Source organism: Zonotrichia leucophrys, chromosome 3 (assembly GCF_028769735.1).
Source record: "Zonotrichia leucophrys gambelii isolate GWCS_2022_RI chromosome 3, RI_Zleu_2.0, whole genome shotgun sequence".
NCBI lineage: Eukaryota > Metazoa > Chordata > Aves > Passeriformes > Passerellidae > Zonotrichia > Zonotrichia leucophrys.
The window spans coordinates 7,664,764-7,676,907 of NC_088172.1; the positions used below are offsets into that span (position 1 = coordinate 7,664,764).

Here is a 12,144-nt window from a genome sequence, read left to right on the forward strand (position 1 = left end):
GCTGTGTTTTCTGATTTTTCACTCTGAGAAGAAAACTTCAATTATGACCTTTTCCAAATATTTGATAATTTCTTCCATGGATTAGACATAGATTTAATAATTAGTCAATCTACTTCACTTCTGCTGAAGCAGAAATTAAGAGTCTGCAACCAGAGTTGTCAGGTGTTATGATCCACTCAACACTCCATAAGCAGAGTAGTCTTCCTCAAATACACCCAACTAAATTTAGTAAGAATGTGCTAAACTAGAGATTCAGTCAAAACCAGTCAGACAGCAGCTGTTGTGCCATTGCCAGTAATGGTCTGCATAATTTTCAGCTTTCTATTTAATTCCATAAGCCAGTTGCAATGGGACATAACCATTATCATAATGGAAAGCTATTCCACCAGAGGTGAGCTGCAGCAATGCTTTCCCTTATGCAAAGTGATGTATTTGTTGAAACATAAACCTCCTGGGGAAAAGCAGCTCTTGTTGCTACATGCATTAATCATCCAATTAAGAGATCTGTCTTTAGCCTCTGTGTGTACAGGCTTCCTAATTGAATCCCCATTTTTTGCACATTCGTTTCTCACAAGGTGGGTACACAATAAATGTCTCAGGGGCCTTTGACTTGCTTTGCCTTCCAGTCTGTGCATCTGAGGCTTGACACATCCTAGCTATGCTGCAAAAACAAGCTGGGCTCAAGGCCAGTCCTGTCACAGCAGAGACAACCATGATACACAGAGTATCATTATACGATTTCAGAAGGCTTCAACCCATACAGAACAACATCATACAACACCAGAGGGCTTCAGGCATCTGTTCTTTGTGTTCTTTAGCCCAACCTTTTATACCTCTCCTGTTGATGCACTGCCCCTGAGTGCCCTCTGTTCCCTTTGGTGTTGGGTCAGTGTCCCTGGGCACTCCCGGGCTCTTTGCTGTCAGTGCTGCTCACCTGCTGCTCACAGCTGTGCCCACTGGGGGTGAGGCTGGACACAGCCCCACTCCCAGCTACCACAAACTCCGTACCTACACAGTCCCACCAAGAGCAGTAAGAGCATATTTACAGAGAAATCAATCTGACTAATTGCTATACTATCAGGCATACCCAGATAACTTGTGGGCCTCCTGCTGCAACAGGCAGATGGAAAGATGCTATGGAGAAAGTTACTTTCGTTTTTCAGAGCAGTCACACAGAGTCCCTCTGCCTCTCCTGTGCATATCCTTTCTGGGGAATATATCTTTATTATGCTACTCTGTAGTGCAGGGGAGCAGATGCAGATGATAAACCCACAGTGCCAGTTATTATCTTGGGCAAAAGCAAATCAGGGAAAATGCTGACTGACAGCCTGCTTTGCTGCATAATTAACCCCTTTACCTACACCTTAAATCAGTCTTGTGTCAATGTCCCCATCCGAATCCATAATGATTGTTTGCACTGGCTCCTGATTGATCAGGAATGGTTTACTCACACTGGATGTAAGGATAGCCCCTCAGAAAGGCCATTGATTAAAAAGACACATGAGCCAGCTTGTAGAGCTTCCAAAATTTTTTAACCTTTATCTATTTATTTATTTACTTGTTTATTTTTGTTGTCTTTTGATTTTAATTTAACTCTCTCAAAGGGAATCGCTGCATGGAGAAATATAAGTAGCTTTTAACAGAGACTGGGATTTTAAGTTAAATAGCTGTTGGAGATGTTGAAATAGAGATTGTATAGACTAAATGCAGACAACCAGGAAGGGTTATGCGCTGTGATGTTTCTGTGTGCTAGCTGAAGAGGAAAGCAACCATGTGGAAATGTCAAGAGCAGAGAATTTCAAATCAGGCGGGTAATGGGTCACAGGTTTGTCCTCAAGTTTCCATCTAAGGGGTGCCAAGGTCATGCCAACAAAAAGTCATCTTCCCAGTGCCACACCAATATTGAGCATAATCTGTTCAAATATGGGTTTGAGACTACCACATCCCTATCTGTGGCAAAAGTCAAGGGAGGAACATTTAAACTTCTGATCCCTTAATTTATTAATTTCTTTAAATTTTTAAATATTCATACATCCAAAGCTCTGGTTGCACATGAAAAATGTTAATAGAAAACCCAGGAACATAATGAAATCATATAATACATGTCTCAGAGGTATTTTGTCAGAGGAATCCTCTGCATTCTCAAAGCTTTATTGTTCTCCAGAGTTATCTGATTTTTTTTCCTTCTTTTTCTTTGACCTAAATTTAATAGATAACTTTAGAAAATGCACTTATGTTTTTGAATATCATATGTAGCTTTTAATAGAGGGAAAAAATGAGAGGAATGAGAGATGAGATGGAAAGGAGAAGGGGAAAGATGGAAAGGGAAAGTGAAGGTAGAGGAGCAGAAAAGAGAAACAGAAAAGAAAAAGGAGAGAAAAAAAAGAAGAAAAGAAAATTAAAAAAATAGGACAAGAAAAAAAAAAAGGAAAAGAAGAAAAAACAAATACATCTGCTAATTCAACATACATAATAGAAGCGTATGTTCTAAAATAGGTTGTTATTTGGAGAGAGTTTTATGATCCATTAGACAAGAGTCTTCAATCAAGAAATTTGAAAAACAGTTTACCATTTCAAGCCTCCTCAAAAGAAAATTCATCTGACCTGATGAGACAAATCAGGACCACCGTGGTGATTTAATGGAGCAATCAGCAATGTGTCAAATCTGATTGATGCGTCCCTTCAGAAACCTGACAGGCGATTTGATCCCCACCAGCACAGAAAAATCTTCTCCAGAAGACTCTCTTGCTAACACTAGCTATGGAAAGATTTTTCCAGTCAACTGTTTCTTTTTGCCCTTGAATTGAGGTGATTTTTTATTTATCCAATCCTTTGGTTTGACTTGATCTGAATAGCATTGTCTTGACCTAAAGAAGTTATTTATGACAGAACATAGCTCTTACCTTTCAAAATGTCAGACATCTTATCAAGTGATGAAAGTTATTCCTTTGATAAAGCTAAAATAGGAAAGTAATAAATATAATTTGTGTAGAATTCCAGTTCTAATAGCTATAAATGTATATTAAACCCAGTGAAATTCGCACTAGCAGTCTAGAATAATAATTACCTTTTTTCTGGATTTCAAGTGAGTTGCAGTAGAATGACGGCAGAGAAAAGCAGAGGATAAGTAACAGACATAAAACAATTAGGAGCTCATTTTATTTCAAAATGGTTTAAAAATCATTTTATGCTGACTGATTTTTTTGTTTTATAAAGTATTCATGCTTGAAACCTTTATTTTTAAAAATTACTAAAAATATGATTTTAACTTGTGTCAGGAGAAAACTACATTGAGTTGCCTTGCTGCTTCCAAATCTGTTTACCTAAAAGATGTCTTTCTGCCCTGCTTCACAGCCCATTCATGGGGTTACACACAGAAAACCATTTTTTAAATAAAGCTGTACTGTGATTTCACATTCCAGGCTGTAGATAGAGTCCTGTGTGTATTAGCAGATGCCATAATTGCAAAGGCCAGAGACATTGAAGGCATTATAAATAATTTACTGTATCAATTAATACTCAACATTATATAATTAGGAAGTTAGCATACCCTGTTCATGTAATGCTGGGTGCATCATTAAAAAAGATAAATAAGCAGAATGTGAACAAACTGTCAGTAGAACAAAGGAGCTGGCTAAGTTCCTCCTCCCTGCCCGGGTGACTTGGTGAAGTTTGTGATGATGAAAATGTGTACAGAGAGGGAGATTTCAGGAATGCAGAGGCAAAGGGGTGGTGGCAGCAGCAACCTCTCTCCCAGAGCTGCTCCCCAAACCTGGGGCTGAGGGGCAGAGGGCAGGCAGCACACTGCCAGTGCTGCTGTCCAGCCATCCTGTTCTGTGCCTCTCCAGCATCATGATTTTGCATCCTGCCAGGCCATTTTGGGAACAGTCTGGGAAAAATAGCAGCTCAGAATCCTGTCAGTTCAAAGAAGAAGATATCTTTTGCTCCTTGGTCTTTCTGTGTGCTCTGTGTGCACCCAGCTATTGGTGGTGCAGGGTTTTCAGGTGCAACCAACAGTCAGGATCATCAATACATGAACTAAAGTGTGATCAGTGAAGGATATGAGAGGGTAGGTAGATTTGCAACAGAAATGAAAAAGTGAATCAGTTTAATTTACAAATTCTATTTATATAAATATCATGTCCACATAAGATCCGCAAGCAATTTCCATTAAACAGGCAAGAGACTGATGGAAGAATTGAGAAGAGGAGGCAGAATTCCTTCTATAAAAGCCTGGGTCTACATGATGATGTTTATTTTTCCTTATGAAGTATAGAAAAGTCTGTTTAAGCAGTTGAATAAGGTAATTATTTGCAATGCATTAGCTGTAATATGAAATTTCATATAAAGTATGCATGTTCTGAATCAAGATTGTGTAAGGTCATTTCTTTTTAATGATGTCAGTTCATAATTAAAATCTACACAAGTGGTTTATTTTTGGAAGATGGGAGCTAGTCTTTAAATGTGCCTGTTACAGATCTTGTGTCCAATCCCAGCCTGACTGCTTTATTAAAATGTATTTGGTGTGCTATCCTAACAAAAATTAATTTTAACACCTTTTTGCAAACAATTTCCTTTCTGTTAGAATCATTTTCCTTTGTAATTATAAAATCATCGGTGTAAGAAGATACAATTGGAGTTTGAAGAGTATAGTTTATTTTTTTAATTACATTTAATGAATAATTGAAAATTATATTAATCTAATGAAAATAAATTTGAATTTATGATTGTTTAATTTTAATTTTATTAAATCCATTTATTACATATTCATTGCAGGAATACCTATACATGTTCTACAACCTGAACTTGTCTTTAAATAGTCTAAATAGGATCAAACTTACCTAATGATTTATTCCTATTATTTCCCAGGTTATATGTGCATTAATGTGGTCAGTTAGATGCTTACAGTGTAATTTGGTTTCTATTAAAATTGAAGACACAATTCCTAGTGATGTAGGGAGGTCAATACTTTGTCCATGGAAATGTACAGCATAATTAGCTAGGAAGGTCTTTGAGCAGAAATGCTGCTTTCATCTTCTTCTGACCAGAAAGGTGAGGCTGACCCCTGCCCCTCATTAGCTTCCGTAGAGTCTGAGGGTGTTCTGCATTTTTACAGCAGCTTACAGGGCCCACATCACAGCCCCAGTCCCCAGTTCCAGAGCCTATTAAAGGTACACACATAGTTCTTTTTGGCTCTGTGGACATGGAATCAGATATGTTCTATTAGCCCTCAAGGTCAAAGGCAGATTCCGCTTTTGAAGCTATAGAAAATTTTTCTTTGATGATGAATAGATGATACTTTATGAGATTCATTTGACATAGTTTTTTCCATCTACAGGTTTAGTGTCTAGTCCAAATTTTCAAGTGGGTTTTAAAAGTTTGACTGTGGTATCTATCTTACAAAAAAAAAAAAAAAGCCTGTAGGTTTTCCCTTTTATATACTGAGTGAAAGAAAAGTTTAAATGAATGGTTAGATTATATGACAGTTATGATTTAGCTCCAGCTGGCAACTAAGCTCCACACAGCTGCTTGCTAACTCTCCCACCCCTCTGTGAGATGGGGAAGAGAATTTGAAGGGTAAAAATGAGAAAACTCATGAGTTGAGATAAGAAGAGTATAATAATTGAAATGAAATATCTTAAGAAAAAAATATTAAGTCATGAAAAGGAAGATAACAAAGACAGAGAATCAAAACCCAAGAGAGAGAAGTGATGAAATTAAGACAATTGTTCACTGCCAGCCAACCAATGCAAAGCCAGTCCCCAGGCAGTGGCTTCCTCTCCAACCTTTCCTCTAGTTTTATTGCCATATGGTTTGGGATATCCCTCTGGTCTGTTGGGATTAGTTGTCCTGACTGTGTCCCCTCCCAGCTCCTTGTGCACTCCCAGCCTTCTCACGGGTGGGATGGGGTGAGGAGTAGGAAAGGCCTTGACCCTGTATGAACACTGCTCACTAATAACTAAAACATCACTGCATTATCCACACTGCTTCCTGCACAGACCCAAATCACAGCCTCATACCAACCACTATGAAGAAAATGCTCCAGCCAAAACCAGTAAATTAACTAATTTTAGATGGACTTGATTGTAAGGAACAAATTCACTGTGAAGGCAACTGAAATTTCCAAAATATTTATCAGTTCAGGTGCTGTCAGTTTTCCTATAACCAGCTTTCTGTGGGCTGCAGTTAACTCTGTAGGCATTGGTGTATTCCAGTTGGCTGCATCTCTTGGTAGGCACAGCCCTGATATTTGGAAGTGCTATTCAGTATGCTGAACTGAGTCCAACCTCTTCTAAAAAAATCCTCTCAGCTGTAATTGCACAAAGACTTCCATCAGGAAAGTTTTTGAGCACAAAACTGATGTAGAAATATGCTTACCTCCAAACTGGCTATTCTGGCCCTGCAAATAGTCACTCTAGACTACAAAACCAGTTCCAGTGCCAATCTTAGACAGACCATGAAATTATTCTGATGCAGATTAAGGAAATAACACAACATGATTTCTGGATACTTTTAGGTTTATATGCTTCAAGGTGCTTCATGTTCATCCTGATCCTACAAAAAAACATCTTTAAACTTGAGAAAGTCAAATCTATATCCCTAATTTATTTTTCTTGTAGGGAAAATAGGGTTCAATTTTTATTCAAGTTCTGTTGGTAATGAGAACTGGATATTCCATCATAAAATTAACAGCCTTTCTATGTGTGGCTTGAAACTGTCATTAAACACCCTTTTGTTTTATCACTGCACATCAAAGTAATGTCTTTGCCTTGGAAAATCTGTCTTTCTGAGTGAAAAAAATTGATTAGAAAAAGAGATTTATTTACAACTTTGATAACTAATAACTAAATACAGCAAGACTGTGTAGCAGAAAATCTTTGTGGTGTGAATACTCCTAGCTCTCTTTTTTAAAATTGTAATGCTGTTTAATGATAATGTGACATGAAATTATTTCAGTTCAGTAACTTATACATAGGAATTACCTGTATCTTATGCACAATTTGAACATAATTTTCTTTACGTGCCAGAAAATTATCTCAGCATAATATTTAAACAAAAGTCTAGGAGAAAAGATAGCATTTTCTTGCTTAAATTAATTTATTCATTATTTTGATACTGAGGCCACTTACCTAAAACCAAAAGATTCTTGTTCAAACTTTTAACAAACTTTTTTTGTAACATTTCTGTGAGATTTACTTAAGGTGTGTAAAATGCTCTGGTACCCTCATCTGATGGGATTATATAAAACAAGGAAATAGCTGACAAGATGCTGTTCTTTTTCATGTCCATATAACCAGTTCACCCACACAAAAAGTAGTTTCTTTATTTGCCAATTAGACATAATTAGCAGTCACATTTGGGTAGTAAAATAAGCACAAAACCCCTCCAACTTATACTATCTAAAGAATGTTGTTTTTCAAGTTTCTGTCAAGAAATAGCTTCAGAGATCAATTTATCATATGATTTAACAAGATACAAGGAGACATTTCTTCCTTCAAGGTTATCATATGCCATATGCCTTGCTCTATAGGTTTGCCAAAAGTCACTTAATGCCATATGTCCTGAGCCATTTGTTTCTCAAACAGTACCTCAGCCACTGCAGACACCATCTGATATAAATAATCAGAAAATCTAATCTTGGTGCTTTGCTATGATTTTCTGTGGAAAGTAAGTATCATGAGAAATTTGTGCATGTTAAATCTTAATATTAATTCTTCAAAAGACAGTTTTCAGCACCACACAGAGTTCCACCTCCTGTAGACACAGAAGAGGGGTTTGTCTGCACAAGCAGGTGAATACCAACCCAAATAAGTGACTCCACCTTTCCCTAACAAAACCACAAAAACTTCTGAAGGCTCAGAAAACCTCTCAAACAGCTTTTAGGAAATTGTGTTTAAGCACAAAATGCTTACCAGAGTAGTAAATTGCTGGGAGAGGCAGAAGGCAGGGTACAGCCTTCATCTGTATTTTTTTCTTTCCTACAGCTGTTAGACAGCTGCCTTGTCAAGCAGATTCTTCAAAATTCAGAATAAAGGTTCATCTTGTGTCATTGCATAAGATTCATGATGCTTTAAGATGTACCTTAACTTAGGGAGAGTAGTGCAGCAGGCCACGCACCACAATGAGCTTTCTACTAAGTTATTTAAATTAGTGATTTGTGGAAGCAGCAAGCATATTTGAGAAAATTTATTATTAGATATTTTTAAAATCCCTAAAACTTTGCCTTCAAAGAAAAAACACGTGAGTATATTATGTTACAAGGTGATTTAAAGAAAAAATGTTACTAATTTCATCTTTTATTAACTTTTATAATTTTACCTTATATCCTTATATCTTTTAGCCTAAATATTTCTTAAAATAACATTCAAAAAAAAGGTCTTATTTTTAAACCTTGGAAAAGATGTATAATAGAAGAGAGATAAAACTGTTGCTGTTGTCAGTGATCCAGTCTTCAGAGCTCAACAGAGATCTCCACTTATGTTTGCTTTATACTTTGGTTTAAGCAGACCTATAGAGTCTTTGCATTTGAAAAGAGAGCATCTTTGCAGGATTCTGTATGGATTAATTACCAAGGTTTGTTTAACTCTTTGGAGATGAAGAATTCTATTTAGATCCTAAGCATTGCTTTCATGTAAGAAAATAAGATAAATGCTGACTAAATGGCAGTGCTGGGGTAACACAGCTGTTTGGCCTGGAGTTACAAAATCACTCTTCCCATTCAAGGCCTCGCAGCATCCTCGGTACTTTCTCTCCAGAGTGTGAAAGTGGCAGGTGTTCATGGACATTGCTGGGGCTGCTGCAGCTCTGGAAGGGCTGAGACACCTGACAAAAACACAGCAAGTCAGATGCTGATTACATGCAGGAAAGAAATGAGCCTGTCAGAAGAAACTGTGATTAGAGTTATATCATTTTAATGCATTCCCATGTGCTTTTGTCCTGTGCTTTCTGTGCAACCAGACGTATGGGCACCTTCTTTTGGTCTTGCACTATATACAAGGGAGCTGCAGTAAAATGTTAGTATTTTTAGGCTATTATCCCTTTTCAGCATAAGCTGAACACCAAATATTTACTGTTTTACACCCCAGAGAAAATACTATGATAAGAGTTAGAGATTTCTCTTAGCTTCTGTAGTGCCTGCACAAGCAGCACATGGTGTTCCAACCCCCAGAAATGGAACTTCCAGTGCCACACAATTGCATTTTGCTTTTTTATTAATTAAGGACAGTATTCAGCTGTATATCAAAAAATCAATTCAGATACCCTTAGTTACGGAAGGCACCATTGTTATAGTCATGTCACAGAGGAATTGGGTTAATCAAGTCTTGGATATCTCTTTAATTGGGATTTTGAATTCCCTGAGTGCATTGAGTACATTTTCACTGATTATAACAGGAATCAAAATACCCAGTGAAGTGGTAGAAACTTACAAATAAATGTGTAGCAACCTCCTTTCATAAGTGCACAAAGTCAGTTCTGTAAATTGAGGCGTTTTGAGCTGTCCCAGAGGTGCTCTTGGAGATCCCACCTGGCTTCAAATGATGTTTCAGAAGGGTTAGATGCCAGTTCAAATGCAGCTGCACAAAAAAAAGCTTAAAAGTTCCAAAACCTTATATAATGAAGCTGTAAGCAGCTCTGAGTTTTTGAGATGACATTGTGTGAAGCGTGGTTGATTTCATTAGAAATAGAAACAGTGGAAAACTTAAAGGGAAAACCACAAAGTGATTTAATTCAGAATAAATTTAAATCTACTCTGTACAAGTCCTAATATGGGGATACATGATGTCTTGTGACTTTCTAAATAAGGACAATAGTTCTAGCAATATTGTATTTTATTTTGGTTTCTTTTTTTTCTAATGGCCTTCAAGCAACAACAAGAAGCAGTTAAAGCATTTTCTGTTTTCTGCTAGGAAGACTGACTCTGACAATGATGAATGAAATATGCCACCCTGACAGGGCTTTCTATAACAATCATAGGAGGCAACAATTCTGAGTTCGTTGGGTCTTGAAGCCACTAAAGAGAGGGGGAAAATAAATTAAAATTCAAAAATCAATATTTTCAATACTACATGTCTAGTTGTACAAAGTCATCATAAGTCTTCTATGAAATCAGAGCTGCCAAAGTTCAGGAAATGCTGCTCTGCCTTATAACATCTTGTTCTATACAAAGAAGACATAAATGGACCAATACAAGGACACGTCAACAGAAAATTTACCATCTTTTAAAACAGAGAGTTCTGAAGTCTGCATGAAAACTCCTTCAAAAATCATGGAAATCTCTGATAAGTTACTACAGTTGTTCAAGAATCAAAATAATTCAAGGATCAAAATAATTGAAAGTTACAGGATCTGTACTGCAAAGCACAGGATGCTTTGGACACCACATGGCAGCAGACTGCTGATTACCAGACTATTTCTGTAGCAGCAAAATTATCAATGTCCCAGTCATAAGCAGGTGATTATCTGAGTTTTTAATATGCTAATGCGGTTCCTGGCATCTTTTTGACCAGCATGACTGTCTCAAGAAACTTATGGACATACTCAAGTTGTGGTAATCAGTACAATGGTTTCTAGACTGTCAGCTTTCTAGGTTTTGATGGGTTTTTGTTGTTGCTGCTGTTAGGGGCTTTTTATTTTCCTTCTTGATTTATTTTCTGGAATCTGTGTAAAAGAACAATTATATAAAAATATAAATCAGTGGTCTGGAATTTAATTTTCCAGGATTTTTTTTTCAATAACTGTATTTATGAATGTTTTTGCCACAGAAAAGAAGGAATTGTTATAAAAAAAGTTGAATAAAAATGTCTAACTAAACAGAATTCAAGACACAAGACTAAAATGTGAATATATTTACATTTTTAAAAGAAAAATATAAGGTAAAAAATAAAAAGAACTCTGAGCCTACAGTGAGAATTTTCAAAGAATAAAAACCACATAAAATAAATTTTCTGGCTGAAATACGCTTAAATATATGCTTTATGGGCCCCGAAGAAACAATTCTTTGGGAATTTGCAAGCAGATCATACTAGAAATTTTCTATATTTTATAAAACTAAAAAAGAAACCCTAAACAGCTGCAGAAATTAAGTATGGATCCCTGCTGCTTTATAGCATTAGTAAAGATGTGATGAAGGAAATGTAGCTCACCTGGAACTGTTTCCCACTGAACAGAAGCTCTTATCATTGAAATCACCTTAGATAAACACAACTGTAGACAAAAAATGTTCATAACATGTCTCTAGATCTAACTCTGAAGACAGAAAGAAATGTTTCTTTCTTCCTGCTGGTGAAGAAGGGAGTGCAGGGGGTGCAGAATGGTGCTATTTGTCTATTGCTTGCAACCAAGTAATATTTTAAGAACTAAGCATGAAGGCTACAACATCAGATGAGAAATTCTTGAAATGTAGTGACTCAGAGAAACACTAAGAATTTTTGTGTACAAGTTTAGTTGTTGGATGCCTACAGTGAAAATATCTGGTACAACCAGAGCAGTGATCTTGATTCCTTAGTTCACCAGAACCTGTAATGAGATTGTGTTCAGTGCCAATTCTTTGGAGTTAACAACAGAGTCAGGAGAGTCAAACACTGAGAATTCATGTGATGGAAAACACAGCTTATCATTTTTGGTTATGAGTGTTATCTATTCAATTTAAAGGGAAAGGCTGTGAAGATAGAGATAATTGACAAAAAGAAAAGACACCTGCGGCAGCAGCTCTCTGGCCACAGAGAGAAACAGACAACTTTCCCAGGCATCGTTCTGGGAAAGGCTGTGAGAAGATCAGAGAAAACAATGAGAAACAATTCTAATCTTCACCTGCTGCACCTGGTGTTTGGGAACATGTGGAGTGTGTTATGGAGATTTATTTACCAAAGGATGGTTTCTTAATTAGCCAGTGGTGATGGTATTTTAATTAAAGGACCAATCAAGTCCACCTGTAGCAAACAGAATGGGGTCTCTTAATAAAGATTACCATCAGCCTTCTGTAAATGTCTTGAGAGTCTATGTCCTGTATTACCCAGTCCTGACAGGCACCCAACATGAGGAGAGTAAACAGAAGGGAGAAGCAGAGAGATGTTTTAGTTAAGTACCATCATGAAATCCCAGCAATAGGTCAAGCTTCATTCCATTTGACCTATCATGTCTGGC

The 12,144-nt window shown here is 36.9% G+C and overlaps 1 long non-coding RNA gene across 2 annotated transcripts; it reads right to left on the reverse strand.

Annotated features, from left to right (window-relative positions):
- Positions 1–7,376: 7,376 nt before the first annotated feature.
- On the reverse strand, positions 7,377–11,809 carry LOC135446319 (uncharacterized). Of its 2 annotated transcripts, none has more exons than XR_010439735.1 (4): positions 11,698–11,809; positions 11,145–11,205; positions 9,429–9,530; positions 7,377–8,823 (listed from the first exon to the last, which is right to left on the reverse strand). It is a non-coding gene; the product is annotated as an uncharacterized LOC135446319 (long non-coding RNA). The 2 variants fall into 2 exon arrangements; XR_010439734.1 differs by lacking the exon at positions 11,698–11,809 and adding an exon at positions 10,540–10,659 and having other exon boundaries at positions 11,145–11,625.
- Between the last annotated feature and the right edge of the window lie 335 nt (positions 11,810–12,144).